The 16,350-nt window shown below is 40.7% G+C and overlaps 1 protein-coding gene across 1 annotated transcript in view; it reads left to right on the forward strand.

The window, feature by feature from the left end:
- The first annotated feature begins 131 nt into the window (after positions 1 to 131).
- Positions 132 to 16,350, forward strand: part of CALCR (calcitonin receptor) — a 156,303-nt gene continuing 140,084 nt past the window's right edge. The window contains exon 1 of the mRNA XM_039549564.1: positions 132 to 435. The gene's annotated coding sequence lies outside the window, so the exon portion shown is untranslated. The remainder of the gene's footprint in view (positions 436 to 16,350) is intronic.

A 16,350-nucleotide genomic window follows, 5' to 3' on the forward strand; every position in this document is an offset into this window, starting at 1 on the left:
GCCGCCCCCGCAGCGCCGGCTCCGGCACGGCCGCCCCGCCGGCAGCAGCGCCGGGAGCCGCGGGGAGGCGGGGGCGGGGGAGGCGCTGCCGCCGCCGCCGGGCGGGCTCCGGCCGCCCCGCACCGACGTCGGCGCGAAGCCCCGCCGCGCCCGGGGTGGAGCGGGGACTGGGCGCGTCGCGGGAGAGAGGAGGCAGATGCTTCCCGAGGCGCAGCCCCGCCGGAGGGGCTCGACCCTGGCTAGTGCCTGTCCGCCCCCTCCGGGCCGCGGGGACCCACCGGGCGGGTGTCGGGGAGCGGGCAGCGCCATGCGCCGTTCCGAGGAGTGAAGGGACGTCCGGGCTGCTCCGGTGCGGGCGCGGAGCCGCCGCGGAGGTGGCCCGAGGTGACGGGAGGCCGGGAGAGGTGCCGCGCCAGCGCCGGTAGCGCTGCCACCGTAAGTCCCGGCACCTTCGCCGCCTGCCCTTCCCCACCCGCCGCCCCCGGGACAGCGGCCGCGGGGCAGGAGGGGCGAGAGAGGCGCCGGGTCCAGCGAACCCGCGGGACAGGCAGGGAGCGGGGGTACCGGGGGAACACAGCCCCTGGCTGGCAGTGCACCCAAAAACAGGGGGGAGAGAGGGACTGGGTTGTAGGAGCTCCGACCCGCTGCGACGGCGTGTGCGGTGCACCCCGGGGGAAGGGGCGAGGGACGGCCGGCCGCCGCTGCCCGGCGCCGGCGGTCGGGGCGCAGCGCGGGGACGGGGCACGGTGGACCCCGGAGTTTCCACTGCGGTTTCTGCACTGGCGAGCAGGTCGCTGCTGGTACCGTATTGTACAGAGAGCAGCCACTCTCCGTACTGGAAGTACAGGGCGTTTAAATTACACCTGAGTCACTAGTTCGTGCTCCTCAGGCATATCAGATATCATTTCCGTGTTATTTTTCATCTGCTGGACCGATATCTGTACTTACTTTGGCGTTTCACACCGCAAATGTAATAAACAACATTAGTAGGTTTCAGAATATTTCCATTGGTGACGGTAGATTGATGTATGAGGCTCTTTACTGGATGTGTCCAAGTACAATATAGTGCCTGCCAATTTTGTCTTTAAATTGCTATATTGATTTCATTGTGGGTTTTTTTTTTGACAAGGTTAATGTAGTTAACAATTATGCAGAGGAAAGAGAAAAGCTTCTGGTTTATTTTAGTAACAGAATGGCAATTGTAGCTGAAATGATGAATGAAAAAATCATTCATAAGAAGAGTAAATAGAAAGATGTGTATCCTAAGACCTCTTGAAGTCAATGTTGTCGATATGTAACAGATGTCTTCCTACCAAGCTTTTACATACACTGGTAACACTTGAACTTCTTAAGGGTAATGTGGTGTGTGATATTCTTCTCAGGACTGTGCACTTTAGAGTTAAGTAGTCTGATTAGAGGGAGTTTAGAATGAATTAAACGAGGCATCACATTATAGTGCCTTTGCTTTTTTATAGGCGCTGAATGAAATTAAGGTCTTGCTTCTTCTCCTTTTCCTCTTCAGTGGTTGAAGGATGATATTGTGGGGGGAACCCTTGCATTTGGTCAGTGAAAGGGTCCCTACGCTGCTCTAGGGCTGCGTGTATCACGGCTGCCCAGAATAACATTTCTTTGCTACCAACAGCTCAAAGTGCAGGTGGTGTTGAGCTGAACAGGAAATTTAATTCACCACTCGGAATCCTAGGCATAATTGTCAAGTAGGTAAATTAAATACAGGAGAGCTAATACTTCATTTTAATTTCTTCAGACATATGACAACCTTTGCCGGTAGGCAACTTTTGCTGAGCTACCACTCTGATGCTTACTGTGGCTGTCATATGCTAGCTGGGATGAAATAGTTCTGAATTAATTAGAATACTGTGTTTCTGTACCTACTGGCATGTACTAGAGTATGAAAAACTTAGAAATCTTGAGTAGATGTTGGTCCTGTTAAGATCAACGGCAAAATCCCAATTAACTCCTTCAAAGGGTGCGTTTCACTGTAGGTCTTCATTATAATTTATAGTGAGTGCCAGCCAAATTTAGTTAGAAATTCAAGTGGCAATGTTTAAATTTCACTGGTGATGGCACTTCAAACAACTCTACATAGTACTGCTCTAGAATCATGGATAAGAGCCACATAGGTCTTAATACTTGTTTAAAAAAACTATATAGAATAAACTGTATTGTGCTTTCAAGAGGAGCAGGCAGTTCAGATTTGTCTTACACTCCAATTTTTATGTTTCATCAGACTTGATCACTCAATCATAAAAAAGTTGGATTGCAGTTTACATATGCACCACATTTTAACCGAGATATTCTGGCAGCACAGGGATGTTTTCTGATTATGTTGTTTGTGGCAAAGAAGTAAACTGCTAAATATTAGACTTACTATAAAAATGTCAGCAAACAACTGAGCCATGTTACAGTTTAGTTCCCTGCAGTTCATAAGCTTTGTTGGGAGATGAATGAACAGAAGCATCTTTTCTAAAAACCTTGTTGAAATATTAATGAATAATGTGTTCACAAACATTAGCTTAATAAACTGACAGAATCTAGTTTAGCAAACCTTTTTCTTTGCTTGTCTACAGCTGAATGGTTTTGAAAAGCATCTAAAAAAGTTGAGAATTTTCATTAAAGATGAAAACAATGTTCTACAGAGGGTTTGCTGAATTATTTTTATTTCAGGTCTCTTCTAGATCAAGATAAAATGAAAAAATGTTTAAAACGTAGCCAGTTAATTTTAAATCTGTATCTGTGGACCTATAAGAAGCTACATGCAAGTCCCATTACAAAATAATATTGGCATGACCAACATAGCTGCCAGTAATTCCTACTAGTTTTGTATAAGTGAAAATGGAGGAAGAGAGAGTGTATCGTGACTCAAAGTTCCTTAAAAATCAGTAGATAGAAAAAAAAATACTCTTCTATGCTTATTTTAAAAATAATACATGCAAATAGAAGTTTTGGGAAAATAAGCAACTAAATAATTGAGCTGTACTTGACAGAAAGTTACGCTAGCAAATACCATGAAATTCAGTTTTGAAAGTGATAATTGGTTCTGCATATTAGTAAGCTGGTAAACTCAGTTTTGTTTTATTTCTGGTAATAAATGTTAGGGCCCTAACTGTTGTCATTGCAGTCAATATTGAAACTCATATTAATGCCAGCACAGATCGTACCTTGGCCTTTCAGGAGCAACGCTGTTACGTGCTGAGCACTTTCAACCATTGTTTGTGTTAGAGTGGCATCCAGTTAGGTCCCTACCTAGAACTGCAAACACAGAGTTAAATTCACTCCCTTGAAAATTTTGCAGTGTAAATAGTCATGAAGGTCTAAGACATCTAGCTGAAGGCCAGATCATGATCTCAGTCTGAAACATGAATACTCAGTACCTAACAGTGGTAGAATGAGCACCTTTTAACAGGATTGAATGTTAGTTTATTCTTTGATAAAGGTACCCAGAAATGAATGACCAATGCCTTAAGGTTGTATGTTATTTTCCTCTGATCTCGTTTTCTTCAGTATTAATCTCCATATTTACTAGCGTTGGCCTTCCATAGAACAGCACATAATTACACATTGTTTTATATTGATTTTTGCTCTTCTACCCACTTTCCATTTGATATTGCTTTTAGTCACTTCAATGGAGTGAATTACTTAGTAACTTAAGTGAAGAGACACACTGAATTGCTCACATGACGAGCTACCTAATACAAGATAACAATGGCAGAGGTAGTTGGCCACATCTCATTTAAGAATGGGCACTGCTAACAACATTGGGCTTGATAGTCACCTGGAAGTTACATCCGGAAAATACATGTTTCCTGCCAAGTGTAGTTACAGCCATGTTTCAGCTGGACACCTTTTTAGTCAAGGTGGTATCCATAGATACCACAGGAATCCTTCAGGCCATCTTCTGAACAAACCAAGGCTATGGTCTTGCCTTACCAGAGAGCCTGTGAGCTGTTCTGTTGGCTCCATGCTTTTGAGGTGACTCTCGGTCGGGAAGAGTGGGAAGGACCTGGGGGTGGTAGTTGCCCTCTGGCAGTGAGCTCCTTTTGACTCTTTGTGCTGCTTTGTATGCATGTATGCAAAGATTTACCACTAAACCAAGGAAGTACCAGAAATTTGGGTGTTCAGCCATAAGAAGAAAGTGGAGTCATTGGTCATAGTTGATAGAGAATAGCACTGGAAACAAGAGTAGATACAAAGCACATCAGAGGTGTGCTGCCATATGTTTTTCCATGGTTCCCAAAATGCCTTCTGAATTAGGGTCATATGGTAGACAGGAGAACTAGAACTGGTTTTAGCAGGTTACATACTGAAGAGTAGTCCTGAAAGGTGGCTTTCCACAAGGATCAGATTAACCTGTGCACCAGAGACCAAGGGAACCTAGTGGGGAGGAAGACTCCTGGGTCCGGGAGATGGACTGATGGGGCAGTACTAATTTTCTTACTGGTAGATGTTGTACACAAAACCAACTGAAAAATGCAGTTCATGTAAGTGCATCTTATCCACTGCATCTCAACATGATGGCCATACTCCTTTTTCCACAGTAACCCTGTGGGGTTCAGGAAAGGTAACATGCAGTGGCATCTGGACCCTGGCTTTTTTGTCATTTATGATATAGAAGACCTGACACAGATTTGGCAGAAATAGCTGTTCTCACCACACTCTTAGGAGTGTTGTTTCTTCTTTTAATAAGCATGCATTTCTGTATAATATGTCACATTTCAGTATTGCAGTTTTATATGACACTGTTTAGCAAATAACTTCTTATTTGGTCGTATCCAGCAGTGTATATAAGAACCAAATCACTTTGCCTGTGGTTTTTGATGAATAATGTTAACTATTGCCAAGAGATAGATGAATAATACATTTGATAAATTCTGCAGAATTTCTAAATCTATGGTTTCACTGTATTTTATTCAAGATAGCTCTAGTGGTTTGTACTTTTAAGGAGCATTAAGACAGGATGTAAACTTGTTGGTGGCTTTGACGTGTTTATTTTGTGATGTCCTCATTACTTTGGGGTAAAGCAGGGGTTATAAAATTGTTATTATTCAAAAGGAGGTGTTTCAAATGCCTTTCTCTTCCTGGGTGCTCTACAAAGTGACTAACTGCCCCTCCACAATTAGAAAAAAAAGATTTTTATTCTGGTTACTTCTTCTAGAAATTAAACAGTCTGCAGGCAATGCCAAGTGAGTTTACAGACATATTTGGAGGTTGCTTGAGTCAAGATGAATTGTGCCTTATCTTCAGAGTTGTCTTCTCAGAATTAAGCTGACAATTAAAAATACCTCTTTTAAATATATTAAATGCCTCTGAAAATGCAGTATTGCCATTACAGAGATGTCAAAGCTTCATGATTAAGACTGTGCTGAGGTATACTTGTTAAACTGAACTGTTTTACCTTTTATTAGTGACTGCAATGAGACTCCACGTTTGGCACAGTGTCCCTTCAAAGGTCAACTACATTTTCTGCTTGTGTTTTTTTAATAATGAAATATTTACTTACTTTTCAATGCTCACATAACAAAAACTGCTGTAATTCATGGCACTGTTTAGAGCTCAGTGAAAGAGAGAGAAAGGTAGCCAAAGACTTAAGAAATTCATGGAGTGAATTAGCCACTTCTGTTTCTCTCAGGCAGCGCTGAGGCATACTCTAACATCAGAAAGCTCAAGTGACTGTAGCATCTAAGCTATGATGTATGCAGATGGATGACTCCATTTTTAGTCTTGATTTTCCTCCAGCTGATATCAGCAGTGAGTGTTAACTACTTAGAAAAATCACAGGTACCTCTGCAGTTGTATTTTGTTTGTATCTTTATCTTCCCTACAAGTTTTGTGTGCCAGAGCAGTTCTGTAGCAAATCTAGATATCATGATTTAAGTGAATCATAGAATACCAGGTTGGAGAGAGCCTCAACATGAGCTGGCAATGTTCCTGTGCAGCCCAGAAAGCCAGACATTTCCTGGGCTGCACAGAAAGCAGCGTGACCAACAGGTCAAGGGAGGTGATTCTCCTGCTCTGTTCTGCTCTTGTGAGACCCCACATGCAGTGCTGCATCCAGCTCTTGGACCACTAACACAAGAAGGATGTGAACCTGTTGGAGCAGTTATGGAGGAGGGATGTGAAGTTGATCAGAGGTCTGGAACATCTCTGCCATGAAGATAGACTGAGAGAGTTGGGGCTGTTCAGCCTGGAAAAGAGAAAGCTCCAGGGAGACCTTATAGTCACCCTCCAGTACCTAAAACGGGTCCAGTACCTAAAACAAGAGGGCTGGAGAGTGACATTTTACAAGGGCATGTAGTGATAGGACAAAGGGGAATGGCTTTAAACTGAAAGAGGGCATGTTTAGATTGTGTAACAGGAAAAAACTTTATGATGAGAGCGGTGAGAATCTAAAGCAGACTGCCCAGAGAAGTTGTGGGTGCTGCATACTTGGAAGTGCTCAAGACCATGCTGGATATGGTCTGTGATCTGTGAAGAAGCAACATGAGCCCTAAAAATGATTTTTCTGTTTAAATTTACCCCCACTGGTAATGGGGGTAAACTGCCAAACTGGTGATGTTTTACACTTCCTTCAGTACAGGATCTCTTTATGTCTCACTTTATTTTGCACAAGCTACATTCTTTTGAGCAGACCTATCACCATTTGATTTTTTCCAACTTTATTTTTTGATTGCTGTCTCTATTCACATAATCTTAGTGACCTTAGTAGCCTTAGTCTGTAGCCTGTGTTCTGTAGTCTTAGTTACCTGTGCTGTGCAGGTGCTTCATCACTAGGCCCTTCTCTTGCATTGCACTCCCTTTTCACTGTTGAGAAGTGATGGTGTAATTTGCCTTATGCCAGCTAACAAGCAAATGGTAAACATCTCTTAATGGATAAGTATGATTCTTCATGCAAGAGGTATGAATGCTGTCCCATAAAGTTACAGTACTTTCTATGTTATGGGCTATCATCATCCACTGGAGTAAAATAAACACCAAAAGACGTTAAATGATCATTACATTGTTGTGATAGTCTCTTTCCAGACTATACTATGCAGCCTGAAACAGGGTGAGCATTTCATACTCTTAAACATGCTGTGTGCAATCTCATCCAGCCTTGAATATTGAAGGACAGGAGATAGAGGATGCTCACACCTTCACTACTCAGACTGCTTAGAGAAACTTTCTAAAGGTTTCTTGGATTTGGTAAAAAACAGTGTCTAAGACTGATGAATGTCCTCATATGACTAAAAGTTGTATCCCTCTTGATAACAACACCTGTTCTCACCAGTCAAACCAGCACCTAATGGGATCTTCATTTTCTTCTGTCTGCAAAACCATACAGAAGGGGAACAGAAGATTTACTGCTGTTATCCTCAGCTGTGCTGTTGCTGCAGAGGTGGAAACACTATTAGGACTGAAGGGTATGGGATGCAGAAATTGCATCAAATAACACAAAATTTAAAGAATGAAATGTTTTGGAGGAAAGGGAAAACTCAGAAGAAAGAGGTGTTTTGAATGCTATATGCACCTGAGCATTTAGTGGTAGAGATGAGCTGGGAAGTTATCCTACAAAATGCCTCATTAACCAATAGACAGGTCTGTCCTCCATTTACCGATATTGCATCAGGGGAAATTCCATTTACAGTTCAGAGGGAAGTTTAGTCAAACTAGCTTAGAGAATCTCTGGTAAATCTTTGGCTTTGCTTGAGTGTTTAAGAACATTGAGAAAGTGAAAGAGTAACCCATAGGCAGCTGATCACGGACTCCTGACTGTGCAGAGTTGTAGTGCTTGGAGTTCAGCAAGTCTTTTAAGCCCTGGTCTTGATTAAAACTCGGTGATGGGGAACAAATTGTGTGAGTGGAGACTTCCTTTAATGTTCTGGGGATCATTTCCACTACTACAGACTGCTGAAGGGCCTGACTCTTTTAAGCCTTTGAGCTGTTTTTTGTTACAATACAATGTTTTCTTCTGTGTTCAAATGTTGCCAAGAACATTTTGGGTTGAAGCAGGATCAAGTAATAAATAATAATCATTGTTACCATATGTTCTCACAGGTAAAGCAAACCCAGTATTTTCTTGTCAGCTGGTTTTTCTTGCATTTTTTGTTTTTGTTTCAGGGCATTTGATAGTGTATGCTTCCTAAAGACTGGAGTAATTTCAGCACTGAAAAGAAAACAAGTATGTGTAGATTGATAAGTGCTTAAATGCCTGCTGACTTATTGGCAACCAGATCTGCAGTGTTTTGGAAGAAAAGTGTTTATCCCATCAAATGCCTGAGGTAATCAGAGGTCATCACTGGAGAAGCCAGTAGGTAGTCACCAAATAAATTTATCACTTTTTTTCATCTGCTGCTCAGATTTACACGCAGAATAATAATCCAAGCCCACTCCAGCATTTTGTCATTGCTGTAACTGTTTGAGTTGTCTGCACAGTGGCAGAAATACACAAATCGTTGTATTTAAACTAGCAGCCTCCCCTTTAATAAGAGGAAGTGGGGCTTAATGGCCTACAGTGCATGAGAAATGAGTGTGATTAAGCCAGAAGGAGGTGTGTATACACTGTGGGCAGAAAGGATCCTGAGGAACCTCAAATACTAAGTGAAGGTGTCTCCATCCTCTTGCAAAATATTGGGACAGTGCTTTATTAGTCTCAAAGCCTATAGTTTATCTACTTATGTAAATAACTTGCAATGTATGGTCAGTATATTATATACCACAATGGGGATCATCAAATGTTGCAGACATATCAGACCACATCAAAGAACATATTTGATGAGAGGTTTCTTGAAGTGATGAATTATGGTTTTTTCAATTGATGTGTAATTCCACGTGGAGAAATCACATGGGTTTAATATTTAAAGACAGTTAGTTATGCCGATTACTTTAGTGTATAATTTAAGAAATTGCATTTCAGAACTGATTTTACTATTGAAAATGTTCAAATTTTTTTTAAGTGAAAATTAAACATATAAATTAATTACAGGATTTTAAAAATAAAATCTGGGTTTTACTATCATTATAAAAATACTTCTACAAGTGATCAAAATTTCGGTTATGTATAAAAAAATTTATATTAAAATACTATTTTAATTTTAAAAATTTCACAGTAGTACAATAAGTGTCGAACTCAACAGCAGACATGGTTTGGACAGACAAGGATGCAACAGACTAGAGGAGATATTGGGAGAGAAAACAGCCCTATTCACAATGCGTAATTACTTTAAAAAAAAAAAGTGTCTCTATCTTCAGTCTGTTGGACTTATTTGGAAAGTTTTAGCCAGATAATTTTCACAGCCTCTGAAGATCTCCTCCAGTGCGTGATATATTGCTTTGCTTACGTTCGCAAGTTCTGGTCGCTCTTTTTGCCTGAGAAGTTCTTGTGCTACCATGCGGTGGAAAATGGACTTGGCAGTAGATGGCTTCTGAGTCAAGACTGAACCTTCTACATTTGTGTAAGAACACACCCACACATGTACAGCCCAGATCTTCCAGAGCTTTCATCTGCAGGCACAGTTTTGAGGTAGCATAAGCCAGTTTGTGCTGCCTAAGACAGAGCAGTTAGAACACATCTAAAGTACAAAAGAAGAGCAGGAAGAGGTGTAAACAGTGTGGAAAAATGGAAATGGTTTCATACATGGAAGAGGCATCCTGGAATTAGGAGTTAGTACTGAGGACCAGTGGAGTTTGGGGCAGGAGTCATTTGAGAAGGACAAGCTTGAACAACATGTTGAATGATCTGGGAGAAACTGATACCTGAACACCACTGACATTTCCATTTAGAGGCTAGCCAGGGTAGGAACTTGCAGGACATCAGAACATCAGGAGGAAGATGCATTGGAAGAGACAGAATTATCTTCCCCCTTCCCCACTATATATACTGGAGTCATGAAGCCAGGAAAATGAGAGAGTTAAGGGGAGAAACTGAAGGCCTGGAAAAGATATTTGAACTGCAGTGGCAGAAAGCTTGGCAGGAACTTCGTCTGACTAGGAATTGTAAATGGTACTGAAAGAATGGAGAGTGGAAATAGATGGGAAGAAACAGCTAATATCTGGGAGGAGAGAGGAGTACAACATAAAAGGTTTATAATGGAGAAGCTCAGAGTAGAAAGAGGCAATACCCTTGACAATGCACCAGTCATACATGACCTGCCAGAGTCTCACCTGTATTCTGCTGTCAGCCCACATCTGTGAAGATTTCTGGTGAGGACCTTTTGCAGCAGAGTTTAAAGGTTCTTTCATGAACCATTTTCACCATGTGTAGCTAAAACACTGGTATAATGATCTTAAGATGGTGATATTTATTCTTCATGGGTTTATTGTGCCAAGCTTCAGTGGGTAGGGTACAGAAGCTATCTGAAAAGCTAATTAACTTAAGCAGCTCTGTTTAGTTCAGGGCATTTAGTGTGTGAGCAGGGCTTGCAGACTGTGAGCCATGTACCAGTCTTTATGGCAATAATCTAAACCAAGCTCACAGACAGAAACTGGAGAAATTTTATGTTCCTCACAAGAAAAAAGCAAGAAGCATAGACCTTTTGAAAGAAGAAAGCTTCATTTAATGCACAACTTTGGTTGATGGAATATATTTTTTTGCTGGACTTCAGGCAAAGAATGAGGAAGATCCTGTTTCTCATATTCTTTTGTACAGAGAGATGCAAAGATTTATAGATGTCTATAAGGCAAAAGTTCTGAAGCTGACAGAAAAAATGTGGATAGACAGAGCAATTTGAAGTATGTGGTTTCAGAGAGAGAAGTTCTCTGTTGAGCAAAGAAATCTTAGGAAAGCTGAGTACCTACTGAGTCCTTTGGTGTCCGTGAATCAGCCAGCTGAAACTCATTACAAAATGACTGGTTTTGCTGAGGAGAGGTGAAAATGAAATAAAAATATGTATGTTAGTGGAGGAGACTTGAACATCCTAGAATACCACTAGAATATCCAGAGAAGATACAGATCAGATGAGAGGACATTTCAGTAGTGGTGATGACATGTAGATGATAAAATGTGGGTCAGTCATCATTTGTGTGCATAGTCCCAGAGAGAAGCACCAGCCACAGTTCACATTAGAAGCATACTCCAGAGCCACAAACCCAGCAAGTTGCCAGTGAGCATGGAAGTATCATAAAATGAAAAATGAAAAGCAGGTGTTTAAGAATATGTATGCTAAATACTGCAAAGCAAACTGAGGAGATCAAAGGTGAAAAGTGTGCAGCTGAAGAATGTCGCTGGGGAAAGCAGCCAGCAGCAGTGTTGCTGTTAAAAAAAGGAGATTTATAGTGGTGAAACATATATCTTTTCAAATAAATTAAGAAAAAATAGCCATAAAAATGAGCATCAGTATTGGGGTACAAGTTTTGGGACTGATTTCAGGAAAAATTGAATCTGTGGCACAAAAAACGGCTAGTAGTATACAAGAACATTTATTCTATGCAGATAAAAGTCCAAAGATGCAAGTAAACCTCCAGATAATCTCTATAACATACACTCCTGCAGAAATAATTTTGCATGTAAAGTTTAGCTATACATTAAATTTGATAAATACATTAAAAGCAGTGAAAACTGGAAAAGAATATGTAGCTTGGCAGGCCTGTGTAATACTAAGTTTATGAGTGGGTTTGAAGACAGAGGATGTCAACTGCTTGCTGCAGAATCTACCTAGAAGGCGGTACCAGAAGAGCACTGCACTGTGAGAGCTATTTCCACTGCGAGCCCCTTGGCAATAAAGATGTTGATTAGAAAAGTGAAGAAGCCATGGGAAGGGGTGCACTTGATAATGGCAGTAGAGAGGAAAAATGATAGGGTATTCCATGTGTGCATAGATATTAAAGATCTTTAAGGTGATGAATCAAGAACAAATCAACACAAGAACAATCATGCAATGAGACAGAAACAAAACAACCCACTCATGCTAAATGTCATCACTTTCAGGCCTTCACTAACAACCAAATTCATTATGCTAGATGCACAGTTTGATAGTGGAAAGTCAGATAGGACGAGGAGAGCAGCTAATTAGTGCTTTCCAACACTTTATCCAGAAGGCACTGTTTCAGAAAATCTGCTGGCAAATTGTCTGCGCAAGATATATTGAAAAAGAAAGGTCTTGAAATAGCAGAATGTCTCACACTCTTACCAGAGTGAATGTCACTAAAATCCAATAGTGTTAATCACATGATAGTGGGGGCATTTTGAAATCAGAGTCAGATCTTAATCATTAGCAAGTAGATGAGTGGTAACAGTAGAGCACTGGAACAGATTTCCCAGAGAAGCTGTGGAATTCCCATCTTTGGGGAGATTCAAACTAGCCTGGATATGACCCTGAATAAGCAGATCTATCTTTGAAGTTAGCCCTGCTTTGAGCAGGGGGCTTACTAGGTAGTCTCCAGAGGTCCTTTACAGCCAATTTTATTCTATGACTCAGGGAATTACTGTGGTCTTGAAAGGAGGCATCCAGGCATGTCCAAAAATGGAAGAAAGGAAAAGAGCTGAAAGCACTGATCTTCCCAAAGGAAATTAAACTCAGAGTAGGGTCAGCAACTCACCTGCTAAACAGCAGAAATTATTTCATCTCTGTAAGAACTTGAAGGAGGAACAGGTTTTTGTGTGCAATTCAAAAATGGCCTAGGAAATTTAGAAAATAGAGACACAGTTTACCTTGAAATAAAAGGCAACATTCCATGGGAAAATACCTCTACAGGATGTGCTGCATGAGCTGTGGACATTGTAATGGTGATGTACATTTATGCAACATTTACAAAAACACAATTCACTGTCAGCTATCTTTTAAATGTTTTTCCTTCCATGTCTTAGATATTGCTTCTTTATCCTTCATGTGTATGATATGCTGAGCTACTGAAAGCAGGTAGTAACTTTTAGAAGTCTTTGGTTAAGGAAAAAAATGCCAACCCATCAATGCAGCACTGGCTCCTCATCTGTGAAATCACGATAATGCTATCTCACCAAACAGCAGTAGTTTGGAGGTTAATTATTTGTCAGTGAAGCATTTATACTGCAGTACTGAGCACCAAGGAAAAAGCCATGTAAAAAATGAATAAATCTGTTTACCATGAAAGGTTTTATGTATGTACAATAAATGAAATCCACTGACTACCAGTGATAAAGTACTGAATCACTTTTCAGCAAGTGGGCACTGTTCATTCTTAAAAACCCAGGGAAGGATTCCAAGGGAAAAAGAAGTGTGAGGACTAGCAATTAAAACTGTAGTAACTGTTCTCAAAAAGGCTAAATAAGGGTTATGCTAGTAGTTTCTAACTTTGGAGTTACCTTTATAATCTGGGGAGGCTTTAATTATGACTTTATTACCTGAATTTGGTTTTATTAATTTGATTCCAAGAGACCTTATAGGACATAGGGACGCAAGTAATTTACAAACACAGGCAAGGGCCAAGTTTTTCTTTAGAAGATCTTTTAACACCATTGAACTCAGAGTCTTTGGTAAAAATTTCATCCATTAGTAAAAGCAAAGGTGGAAAGTAAAAACAATGAAGACATTTAAGTGCCTTAGACTGCAAAAACAGCAACAACAACACAAAAAAACCAAACACCAGAAAGCTAACGCTGTTATACTTGGAATACTGTTGAGAGCTAATGTTAAGGTGATCTTAATGCTGCTGAATAAAGCTCATCATTCTTCAAGGAGCTGGCAGTCTGACAGTCAGTCTGTTAGCGTTCAGGTTTAATGCTAGTCCATGAAGAACTCGCATTTTCTCTGTAGATCATTACCATTAGCCTGACAAAAGAGGTACAACTCTATTCTTCATACTTTGATTCCTTTTAAGGTATTTTTTTAAGAACAGGTTTTACACGCTGCAGGAGAAATGAAGTGGTGCTAGGGCATGAGTTAGCTCCCGTAGCTGGAAGCACTGCCGTCACTGTCAGAGAGACTGAAACATGTCAGGGGCAGGTTTTTCTGCGACAGGAACTAAGATGTGATCTGCTATTCAAAGTAGTTAAAGTATTGGATCCTGTAAAATATCTAAGATACTTGTTTACTATACTTAAGACACCTCTAGAATTCTCATAGGGTTTCATACCTCTGTCAATGTCTGTATATAAAAAGAGGACTATCAGACTGGTGAAATCCTGTTTGGTGCACTGAGTTCCTCAAAATCTGCTGAATCACAAAGCAATGGGATTATGTATGACAGAACTCCCAGTTAAAAGTAAAAAAAGAGAGGGAGACTTGGAGACCATATCAGGTACCCATCCCCACATTTACTTGAGAGAAAAATCTAGTAGAAAACTGTCTTTCCTCTTCCTCTTTTTTGCTTTATTTGTACATGATTATTCCTGAGTAGTTTCTTCCTTCTTAATTCTCTTCGATATTTCAGGATGATCCTTGGGTATGGTCAAAGCTTGAGGGTGGAAAATTTGAGAAGACAGATTTGCTGTTCTTAAAATCAGTAATTTATATTTTTTCTTATAATTTAATAAAGCAGCATTTCACAAACTATTTTCCATAGTATCCTCATCCTAAGCAAACTTTTTAAGGCAAATAGAGCAATTGAGAAGCACTGCCATACAGACAGGAAAAATGTAGTACTTCTTGAGTATACAAGCTGACTTATGTGATTTCTCAAGAGGAGAAAAAGGAAAATCTCTCTACATTGTTTTTTTAGGTAGAACTAGGAGTTTCTGTATCTAGGAGATACACTCTTAAAGTATGGTCTCTGTGCATGATGCAATGCCTGTCACGTTGAAACAAGGCCCCTATCCCATCTGCTTACAGACCTTATTTTGCCATTCTGCTTAGAGCCAATCTGGTTGGCTAATAATTAAAGAAACCCTCTCTTTTGCATTTTTCTTCCCATAGTTTCTGCTACCCTTGGGCAGAACTCTTTATTCAGGGATTGTGAAACAGTGTAAAATGGGTATTTCCATAAATAAGTCATAACCACTTGAATCACTAGCCTGAATTAATGCATTTAAGTCAGTGGTTGTGGAGACTGGAATCAGAGCATCTGTCTTTTTATGCCTGGAAGTAAAATGGTAAAATACAATAAAAATACTTGACAAAATTAATCTGGGTGTCTACTGAGGAGACTGGACTGATCCCAGGTACTCCTAGTATGGATGCTGTGTGTGGTGGCCTTAGAAAGTGTAATCTAGGGAAGTTAGATGCCAGCACCCCTTTCACCTTTCCTGGCTAGCAGACTTGTGGGACAGGGGTTTGCCTGGTGCAGCGGTGCAGCTCCAAGCCGTGCTGGTGGGGGCCAGACTGACATTGCAGACCGATGATCCCGCTCTCCACTTGCTGTCTCGGGCTGCCTCAGTGCTGCTCTCAGACGGGCACACACACGTACCCGCGCTCAAACCTGCCACAAATGTGATGCCTTGTCCCTCCACTGTGCGGATATGCTCTGAGATTCTTGTAACACGGTCTTTCCTTTTGAGAATCACAGGCATGAAAGCTCTGTGAACACGGATTTAAAGAGTGGTCTTGACTTGCTGACATCCAGGTGCTGGTTAGGCTTGGATTGCTGTGCTATGGTAGTAGGAGTGAACTAGTAAAAAATTATAGAGCTACCATGGAGTGCAAAGTTAGAACAAGGTAAGTAGGCATGCCCTAGTTTGGGTGAGAAGAAGGAACTGTGTGTTGATGGATAAAAAGCACATCTGTACTGTTACCACATCAGATACTGCACCAAATACTTCTTCCAATTCCAAAAAGAAGGATACTCTTAGAAGACATATTGATACTTCTTTTAAAACTATGTAAACCAACACTGTGACCCCTTGTACATCACACTGTTGTTATATTAAAGCCTTAACCCTTACTTGAAAAGGGTTGATTCATATGAAGTCCTCTTTGTACTGCCAATGTAGCAAACAATGAACATAGTGAAAATGAGAATAGGATCCAATGCGAAGACTTACAATCTACTTATATAATTAATATTACTTTGTATTAATCTGTTAGTGAAAAGGAATCTGGATAAGGTAGGAATAAATGTAATCCATGCTTCTTTCAAAGTCTTTTAACTCTGCTAGAATAGAATAAATAGGTCTGAGTGGTAAATGAGAATGTGTCCCTCTGTTTTGTTTGTACTCTGTAACAAGACGTGGGCAAGACCTACACACTTTTCTGAAAGTTTATGTTTAATGGAGACTATACACTCATTCCAGCTCTGAGGATTTTTCTGGTATCTTGCACTCCACAATTGGAAGGGATGTTAGACATAAATATACCTGACAATTTCCTGCTAGAAAGCAATACTGTAAATAACAAGGAGACCTGATAGTTGAAGCAGAATATAGTGGCCGAACAATTAAATAACAGGGCTGAAATAATCTCACAAACCCAGGAAATAGAAACTCAAAGCTGAAACTTCTTTTTAACT

The sequence above is a fragment of the Corvus cornix genome, chromosome 2 (genome assembly GCF_000738735.6).
Source record: "Corvus cornix cornix isolate S_Up_H32 chromosome 2, ASM73873v5, whole genome shotgun sequence".
Taxonomy (NCBI): Eukaryota; Metazoa; Chordata; class Aves; order Passeriformes; family Corvidae; genus Corvus; species Corvus cornix.